Source organism: Castor canadensis, chromosome 3, assembly GCF_047511655.1.
Source record: "Castor canadensis chromosome 3, mCasCan1.hap1v2, whole genome shotgun sequence".
Taxonomy (NCBI): domain Eukaryota; kingdom Metazoa; phylum Chordata; class Mammalia; order Rodentia; family Castoridae; genus Castor; species Castor canadensis.
This window is the reverse complement of record NC_133388.1, coordinates 142,108,327-142,119,236: the sequence shown is the minus strand read 5'-3', so window position 1 is coordinate 142,119,236 and position 10,910 is coordinate 142,108,327.

Genomic DNA, 10,910 nt, shown 5'->3' with positions numbered 1-10,910 from the left:
AAAGATTAATTTATGGTGTTACCTTGATTGGAATTCTAAATTTGAGTTTAAAATAGTTTTTCTTCCAGCTAGGAGACATAAAAAAGCATTATTTGGGATCATTCACTGTGAAGTTACATCATATTATTAAAGTCCCCAAATTAAAACAAAACACAAAGAACATTCTCTGAAGTGTCCTTTCACTTGCAATTATGTTGTTACAGTCATGTGTTTTATTAGGCAATTTCTAAGTAGTGCATCCAACACAATTCCAGAGGATGAAGACCCTCAATACAGTTCTTGGCATCAGCAAGAAAAGAATTTATTCATCACCATTAGAGATAGTAGGATGCACAGATTTTGGAAGAATTAATTTTATAAGTTGATCAGAAGAAATATGAAGAGAGTTAGTGAAAAACTACTACTTGAAGGTTAAATTAAAATTAACTTCTTGGCTCTTTGACTATCAGGCCATATGTTAATCAAATTTTTGACACTATGATGTATATCTTAGAAAACATCTTCAGCAAGGAACAAGTTAATGGTTTCAGAATCCATCCTGGGAAGCTCCATTACTTTGGGCCTAAGACAAGGCAGAATATTATGGAAGTGGGATCATGTGGCAGAGACTGCTCACCTCATGGTAGCCAGGAAGCTGAGAGAGAATACAAGAAGGGACCATGCTCAAGGACATACCCTCTGATGCTTACTTCATCCTGTTAGGACCTCCTAAAATTCCTAAAACTTCCCAAAATAGCACCACCAATTGGAGACCAAGGCTTTAGCACAAGCCTGTGGTCAGAATTCATATTTAAACCATAACATTCTACCACTGGCTCCAAAGTTTCATGTCCATCTCATAATGAAAAATGCATCTAGTCCATTTCTAAGAGTCCTCAGTTCTAACAGTACCCAAATTGCTCAGAAATCCAAGTTCAATCTTTGAGATTCATGAGAAACTTATGCTGTGACCCCATGTGGAAATAAAAGAAAAGTTACATACTTCCAACATACAATGGTGCAGAATAAGAATTCCCATTTTAAAAGGGAAGAAGAGGAGAACACCAAAGAAGAATGAGCCCAAAGCAAGAATAAAACCCAACTAGGCAAACATTAAATCCTGTAGCTACATGTCTAGAATCTGGGAATGGGGGCAATGTGAACTAAACCTCAAGGGTCTTGTATACCTCATCCCTACAGTATTGCTGGTTGCAGCCATGTGGCCTTTCTTATGGGCTTTCTGCTCACTTCATGCAACTTTTCTCAACAGATATTTAACATTCCTGATGTCTGTAAATTCATGGAGTCTCTGTTACATCTCTGTCTTGATTCTCATAGCTTCAGGCATGTCCCTCTCAGTGGCTGCTACCAGGGATCCTGACCTGGCCATATGATACCTTCCTTTGAAATCCAGGTGGAAGCCTCCATAACACCTTAACTCTTGCATTTTGCATGTCTGCAAAAACTCAGTGTGCTGTTGATGATGTCAAGTTCTGCTGTCAGTTTGAACAGTATCCAGGTCACCTTGTACCACAGTTTTAGGAGCTTCTGAGTGCCTGGGCATTTGAACCCAGAGAAATACTTCCCCAGGTGGTCATGTGTAGGCATGAAGTGTTGAGCTCTCAGCTCCAAGCAAAGTATTTCAAATGAGTTAAAACCTTTACACCTTTCTGCCTACAATATGTAGGGTCTGACCAATTCCCAAAATACCCTAGAGAAACTTTTCTCGTTGTCCTGATGCAAAGTAATCGTCTTCTTTTTTAATGGCCTTAATCTCTTTATCACCCACTGTCCTTAGTTCCAACTTTGCATGGGCTTTTCTGACCAAACTGCAAACTTTTGAAACCATTATGCTTTGCTCTTTCCTCCCTATTCTCACTATAAACCTTGCTAGTAGCAGCCAGCAATAACCATGCCACAGCCTGAATGCTGGACTGCCTTGCCATTTCCTCTGCTAGATTAATTAGTACCACACCTTTAAATGCAACCTCATGTAATGTTTTGGATCATGGATAAAATGTCAATAATTCTTTTTTTTACAGTTTATAAAAGAAGATTATAATTACAAAGACTGCAAACCAAATCAATGAGTATTCAATTTGCTTCTATAATGCTTGTAGAAAGTATTCATTTAGGAAATATGTGTTCAGTGCAACATGAGTTTAAAAAATTTCCCCCCTCACACACACTGTACCTATCTTACAGTCCAACGCCCATTTTTCAACAGCTTCAGTGCACATCCTTGTATCCTCTACCTTCACATCTTATGTTATATGATATTATTGGTGCTCTATCATTCTCTTTTCCTTTCCTTCTTACCCTGCTTTCAAAAACAAGGGAGGGATAGAGCTGTGGCCAAAGAAAGATTTGAGCCACATGGATGGAAAGTCTTATGCATCTTTAAAAGCTATGATGCGTATTGGTTTAGGAGGATGGATTTATATTGTGCAGCAAATCCTTATGTCTGCATTTAAAACAATTCTAATTTGGTCATAAACGCAATAGTAATAAGTCTCCAGATTTCTACAATGCATTGCAATTTAAAAATACTTGCATTTACAATCTTGTTTTAATTCTCAAAGTAATGATGTAAGTTGATTTTTTTTAATCTTTGCAACACAAACTGTTCCTGTCTTCTTGAATGTTGGGTCTCCATGCTTACAAAGTACCTGGTAAGAGCAAACATTCAATTAGTATTTATGTAGAAATTATTTCATATTAATCTCATGAAGACACTGAGGCCCTTAGAGATTAAGTTCTTGGATAAGTTTGTATAGTATTAAGAACAATATTGAGTCTTCTGACTCCAAATTTAATGGTCTTTTCACTTTAGATTACAAAGTTAATAGTGATAATGCCAATTTAAAAGTTGACTGAATGTTTTGTAGTCATTTTTCTAGAGAGAATATTTGTATTCCTTTGGAAAGAATGGCATTTGTAAGCAAAACCCATACTATTTGCCTCTTAAAACCTTATCCTGCCTGAATAATTAATTTATAGTCACCATTACAGAGAGAAATGGATGGCTAGCCATTGCTTTGTGAAGTATAAAGTCCATCAAGCCTACTTAGGAGATAGATACTGGGTGGATCACAGTTTGAGGCCAGTCCAGGCAAAAAGTGAGATCCCATTTCAACTGATAAGCTGTGCTTTGTGGCATGCACTTCTGGTCCCAGCTACATGGAGGCTGTATGCAGAAGAATACGAGTCTAAGGTGTCTCTGAGCAAAAACGCAAGAATCTATCTGTAAAATAGCTAAAGCTAAAGGGTTGGGGGCATGGCTGAAGTGGTAGAGCACCTGTCTAGCAAGATCAAGGCCCTGAGTTCAAGACCCCAGTAGTGCCAAAACCAAACCAAAATGACAAAGAAAACCATCAAGAAAATATATTTTCAATTATATTTTAGTGAAATTCCTTAAGCCTGATTAGCAACTATAGTATAAGTGAAATAATAATTGAGGATTAACAACTAGAATAACAAAACTTAAATATTTAGAGAGATTCCCAGTCCCAGGCAAACATTTGGCTCACATACATGTGAAGGGTAATTAAGGTAATTAAAATATTTTTTATTACTTGAATTATGCTTTAGCAAAAGAATATGTGCATATAGAATATGTAACTACAAGGCACATTACTAAGCAGCATTCCATTTCCCAACTCCTGCATACGATACCCCAAAATGTATTTTTAAAGCATTAACTAATCCTTCTAGTACTTAACCCCATAGCTACAAATAACATAACTTCTGTTATTGTGGTTTTAAATTTTAGAAATTATCTAGATGTCTTTTAACTTCCAGTGTTACCTTTGGGAGATCTAATGTCATTCTGGTCATTCTGATTTTCAGTTCTTTGCATTTGAATTTTTTTTTTTTTTTGATACTGGGGATTGAACTCAGGGCTTTCACCTTGAGCCACTTCACCAGCCCTGTTTTTTTTTGTGAAGGGTTTGTCATAATAGGGTCTTATGAACTATTTGCCTGGGCTGGCTTTGAACTATGATCCTCCTGATCTCTGCTTCCTGAGTAGCTAGGATTACCGGTGTGAGCCACTGGCACCTGGCTGCATTTGACTTAATTTTGACTTGTTCCTGGAAGCACTCAGAATTTTTGACCTATTCTATTTCAAAAGCCTGAAAGTGAGCAATTACCTTTCTAATATGAAAGACAAAGAATTAGCTTTAATTCATTCTCAGACTTTCTCTCGCACTACCACTGTTTGCATATCTGTCTGTCTCACATATTTTATATATAACTTCTCTTCCTTCTTCTCCTTCTCTTCCTCTTTTCTTTTCTTCTTTGACTTCCTTATATATTTCTGATTTACAAACATTCTGAGAAACTGTTCTCCTTTGTTGTTTTTACATTGTGTTGGCCATTGTGGTTTTTTTTTTTTAATTGGTGAAGGACATCCTTCAATAGTTTTTGCATAAGCATGAATGGAAAGTTAGATGTTTTCTAAAGCATTACTGTTTTGAAAATTGCTTTTATACTAACACTTACTCATTCAGATATAATGCTAGATTGAAATCCAGTACACTTAGAATTTTGGAGACACTGTTACAATGCTTTTGAGTTTTTAGTATTTCTTTTGAGAGGGCTAATGGCACTCTTATTTCCAATCATTTGCATTTGAATTTTATTTTTACTTGTTTCAGGAAGCTTAAATATTTCTTCTTTTATCTGGTGTTCTTCAATTTTAAGATAATGCATTTCTATTCCCAAAGAATTCAATGGGCCATTAAAGTACTTATTTACATGTTTACTTTTCTTTTTCTTCCTGGATTGTATTTATCTTTGCATTTTCTTCCTATCTGTGGGAAAATTTTGGAAAACTTAGTTCAGAATTTTTCTTGGATGCATATATATTAATGAAGAAAAAGATTTATAAACTGACATTTGAAGTAGATAGAATTTTAAATTTTGTCTAGGAATGTGATTAATAGAATGTGCTAAAATTTATGATATACTCAGACAATTCCAATCCTGCATTAAAAACATGCAGGGACATTTTGAAAAAAAAAAAAAAAAGAAACAAACAGTTTGTACATACCAAAGTTTTACTGAGTACATTTGTATAATACTGTGGCCACTTTCATATTTTAGAAAGTGATCTAGCTGATTCTGATGAACAGCTAGATTTGGGAGACCTGATTGGTTATTTAATTCCACAGATATGCAGATGGTATTGTTTGCATAATAATTTTTCCTTTCCTCTTTGCCTTTTCTATAGGTTTCCTATGGGAAGATTTTACTTGCCTACTCTATTTGTTAGGGAACTTCAGGTGACTTGTTTTGGCCAAAGCACATGGACAGAACTGAAAATGTGTCCATTTTGAGGGGAGACTTTAAAATTCATTGACAGTGTGCACTTGAGGTCTTGTGCTCCTGTTCTCTGCTGTAAAAAGACCCAACCTATAACATGAAGGTTTGGAGTCAAAACTCAGCCAAAGCCAGCTGAAGCCAGCCAAGGCACAGTTGACCTGCAGATCCATGAGTGAGACAGTATATGAGGTTAGGGATTGCCTTTAAAAAATTATTCTGGGAAGAAACAATCCAAATGCCTTTGCCTATGTATGAAATTCTAGAAAAAGGACTTAGCCTGTTGTGTTCTGCTCTGGTATGAATTTCATGGAGCCAGTGATAGAGAGAAAAACCTCTGGGATTTTGATGATAGTAACTCCAGAAAAATTGCTGAAATGAAAGGCTGGAAATTGATATACATTTAACTTTATGTTCATTTTAGTTATGGAAATTGGAAACTAAAAAAGGAACACCTGAGTTAGAAACAGATTTTATCATTTTCTTAAGCAATTCAAAGGTAAAATATAGCTGAAGTTTTAATCAAGCATTTATCACACCACTTCACTCAAATTGCAACTTACCCTTTAAGGCAGAAAAACATATTCTCAGATGAAGTTCCAGAAAATATCCAGGTTAAAACTCTTAAAATTAAAACATGATATCTGAATGCCAGTTCAAGTGAGTTCTACATAACTGTAAAATATTTTTTCATTTATGATAATAATCATCTTATCAATTTTCCTCCAAAAACTATTACATATTTTTAGTTTCTGTTATGTATTATTATTGTTGTTTCCTCTAGCCTGAACTTCTGTCTCTGTCTACATTTCTTACCTCTTTAAAAAATAAAACTTGTATTTCAATGCTTTTGTTTGTATCTATTATTTGTTACTTGGAATTGGCAACTCATTGGATTGTGAACTGAATCTTTTTCTCTTTGGTAACTTTTAGATTGATGCTAGTCTATCCTTGGCTCTCAGGGTCGGGCAACAATTTATCATCATATGATATAAACACTATAAATAAAAAATAATAGTAGTAAATAAAAAATAATAGTAGCAACTAAAGTGTGAAATAATTTAGTATTTGATACTTAATTTTTTGCTCTCAACCAATAATTTGGTTAAGAAATATCATTTCATTTTAGATTGTATACCAGGCTAGGTATAAGAGATGAGGAAGAAAGATATTTAAAAATTCCTTTTTATGTTTGAAGACAAAAAAGTTCATATCATATCAAGAGAACTAGAAAACTGTGCCCTCTGTAGTCTCACATGTCACCACTTTACTAACAATTACCTTTTCTTATCCTACCATATAACCCACTGCTACAAAATTGAATAAAACAAAACAATATTAAAATAGTACATAAACTGTGAGTTTGGTTAGAAAATGGCAAAATAGCCCTTCAAACTTCTGTTTCTTAAACTCTAAAATGTAGCATGAGGTAAGCAGCGTGAGGATTTACAGAGGAAAAACATCTAAATAAAGCCTAACACATACACATAGGTGGCCTCACAGATTGTAACTACTTTTACTTTTGTATTTTTGCCTGAAATAACTACTGAAAATGAAAATATGTAGTTTTTTTATGTTTACAGAAACAGACTTCCTTTACATATTTTAAAAAGAGAGAATCCCATACTTAAAAGGATTTTTCTCATGTAGAATTGAAAGAATTGCATAAAGTGATCCCTTTTACCAATAAGTCCACATTTACTATTAAAGCACGAGTTCTGTAGAATTGTCATGGGAATTTAAGTAACAACCTCACAACCTCAATAGACTGCATCTCATATTTGCTTAATATTTTTCATGTAAGTTAAGTCAAAAGTTATATAACTTTGTAAGATAGTTTATAGGATTGTGCAGAGTTAGATAATCAGAACGCTCAATGTTTTAACCGTGCCAAGTGGCAGACAAGGGTAGAATATATTACCAGGAAATAAAGAATGATGAATTCAGGAAAAGTCTTTTTAAGGAACAAACTGGGACTTATTTTGTTTTTTCATTTATCAACCATCATTTGAAATTTCATTTATTTTATTTATTTATTTTTTACTATAGCTTTATAATTCTTTTTTATTATAAATTTTATTAGGATATATTCATTATATGGGGGGGATTCATAGTGAAAATTCAATTAGATTTATACAGTACATTACTTACATTGCCCCATCATTTCCCCCTCAGCCCCCTTCCCACCCCACTTAAAGCAATTGCAATAGGTTTTTTAGTTCTGGCTTCACATAGGTATATGAATTCCATCTACCATGTACCATCACCTTAATCTCCTTCCTTCACCCTCCCCCCCTTCAAAGAGTACCCCGCCCCCTGCACACACTGTGACTATTTTTCAGTCCTGATATTTGTTATTAATATTTAAGTTGACACTCAAAGGTGTGTCCCAATGCCCACTATGTGTGTGCTAAAACTTTGGCCTGTTCAATCCTTTCGAATACTCTTCCTTACCCCTTTACCTCCCACCCCCTATAACAATTCTTGAAAGAAGCAAATGTCAGTACTCTAACTTTGTTCTTTAATATTATATTTACAGATCTGAATCTTCTGCCTTTCCATACAAACTTTAGAATTAGTTCATCAGCATCCATAAAATAATTTTCTGGGATTGCTTTTAATAGCTCAGGTTGAGAAGAATTGATGCTAAGAGTTGAGTATTAATGTTCACTTGAAAATTTATATATTGATACCTAATCTGCAATGTACAGTTATTGAGAGGTGGGGCACTGGGGAAGTTATTAAGTCATGAGGATTCCACTCTCATGGAGTTAGTACTTTTGTAAGAGGTGAGGTCTTTTGTGTGGTTGGTTGACTTTTTCTTTTTCTTTTCTTCTGTTCTTTCTTTCTCTTCCTTCCTTCCTTCCTTCTTTCTCTCATTTCCTTCCTTCCTTCCCTTCCCTTCTCTCCCCTCCCCTCCCCTTTCCTTCTACCCTTTCCTCCTTCCTTCCTTCCTTTCTTTTTTTTTTTGAACTTTAATACTTCTATTTAATCCTATCTATCCAAAATATTATCATTTCAACACCTAATCTATATACAAATTACTAATGGAAGCTTACCTTCTTTTATTCTAAATCTTCAAAATCATTGTGTGTATTTTGTACACACATACCTCACCTTAACAAGTCACATTTTTATTAGTGTGTACTAATTATACACACTAATTAATTATACAGAGGGATTTCACTGTGATATTTCCATACATGCATATAATTTACTTTGATCAAATTCACTCCCTCTATTATTTTTTCTTACCTTCCCTTTTCTTTCAATTTTTTTTTTTCTAGCTGGGTTGAAATGCTAACTTTTCTATTTCAGGGATGCTGGTACCATGTAATAAACTTCCTTCTCTTTCCTTCACCATTACTCATCATTTCTATTTGACTTATTGGGACTGAGGCAGGAGAGATAGATGAGGAAACAAGGAAATTATATTAATTTAATAAATATTTAAAGGGCCAGACTCTGTCATTGGAACAAGAAAGTAAAGGCTGGAGACACAGAGTTGCTAGCCCTCTACCATCTTCTTTTAGATGCTAAGTTATAGGAACAGGACATAAAGGACCTACCTGCTTCTACTTTCCTCTTTGAGATAACAAGCTGCAAGAATCCTTAGATGGGTGGAGAAAAATCATGTCTAGTAAGGGAAGTTCTAAGACACACTGATTGTCTCTGTGTTTGGGGTGGGCCGGGATGCCCTGACCTATTTGACATCCATCTCAGCCACTGAGATCCATTATCTTTGATCACATGTATTCCCCAGCGCTCCACCATAAGACTAAGAGATGAGGCCACCATTTTGAGTTCCATTTGCTGCATGGGGAACAGAAAATGTTTCTCTCCTCCCCACCACCTTTACCTATACTTTACCCTGTTATACTAAAATAAATCCTTCCTAAAACTTTCACTTTGTGAGACTCCTTGTTGTGAGACACCTTGAAATGCTTTTCATGTTTGTGGATCTCAAGGACCTGTGATTTTACGTGGAAACTGGGAAGCTGTGGGAGCCCCCTCATCCATCCTCCTGTGTCACAGACAGTGGCTGGACCTGACCTACGAAACCCAGTGGTTTGAGCCTGGGTCCTAAAACATCCTGTAACAGGATCTACCCCACTTCTGTCCTAGACCATTTTTACCCTGTATATTCCGATCAGGATTGCAGGTTTAATCTTTCAGAGCAAGATAAGATGTCCTTATACAATAGCAGCAGAAAATAAAACAATGATTGGGAGTAACATTTATTTTAGCTCATAATGTATTATCCTGATGTACATAGAAACTTGCATTTTAGCTCACAATGCAGCATGTATAATTCTGAATGTAGAGTAATAATAATAGCAATAATACTAATAGAAGACGACTCTGAGAAGCACGTATCACTAATTCATGTCAGCCCTTGGATTATGATAGCAACTGAGTGAGAACATTCTTGGTTTTCCAATGCCTGATTTGTCAACATGGACTCCAAATTACGAGCTCCTTGTTTATCTGAGATATGCACTGTCGCTCAACTGCGCTCTTACAATGGAGCAAAGGAAAACATGGTCCAACAGGTTTCTGGCTAGATCAGGGTTGGCTGCACTTCTTGCTCATGAGAACAAACTCTAGCATTTCCGTTTCTCTTCTGACAGGCGTGTGAAAATGAAGAGCAATAAAACAATATAAACAGCCAAGAAAGAACAATCTAACTTACTAGCCTCAAGAGGCATTGCTGGCTTGGCTCTGTTGCTGGCTTAGAGATGGGTCCCGAAGAAAGGATGGAAAGTGCTCATTTCTCCTTCTGTGATGTTGGCTTCCCTGGCTCTAGCTCAAGTGTCCTTCCTATGCATAAAATCAGTTACACTTCACTTTTGACATTTTGTAGGACTTTGTTCATTTGCATAAATTAAATTCTTATATCCTTTCTTTTTTTAAAATTATTTTATTATTCATATGTGCATACAAGGCTTGGGTCATTTCTCCCCCCTGCCCACAACCCCTCCTTTACCACCCATTCCACCCCCTCCCTCTCCCCCCACCCCCTCGATACCCGCCAGAAACTATTCTGCCATTATTTCTAATTTTGTTGAAGAGAGAGTATAAGCAATAATAGGAAGGAACAAGGGTTTTTGCTAGTTGAGATAAGGATAGCTTTACAGGGAGTTGACTCACATTGATTTCCTGTGCATGTGTGTCACCTTCTAGTTTAATTCTTTTTGATCTAACCTTTTCTCTAGTTCCTGGTCCCCTTCTCCTACTGGCCTCAGTTGCTTTTAAGGTATCTGCTTTAGTTTCTCTGCGTTGAAGGCAACAAATGCTAGCTAAATTTTTAGGTGTCTTACCTATCCTCATACCTCCTTAGTGTGCCCTCGCTTTATCATGTGATCAAAGTCAAATCCCCTTCTTGTGTTTGCCCTTGATCTAAAGTCCACATATGAGGGAGAACATACAATTTTTGGTCTTTTGGGCCAGGCTAACCTCACTCAGAATGATGTTCTCCAATTCCATCCATTTACCAGCGAATGAATGATAACATTTCGTTCTTCTTCATGGCTGCATAAAATTCCATTGTGTATAGATACCACATTTTCTTAATCCATTTGTCAGTGGTGGGGCATCTTGGCTGTTTC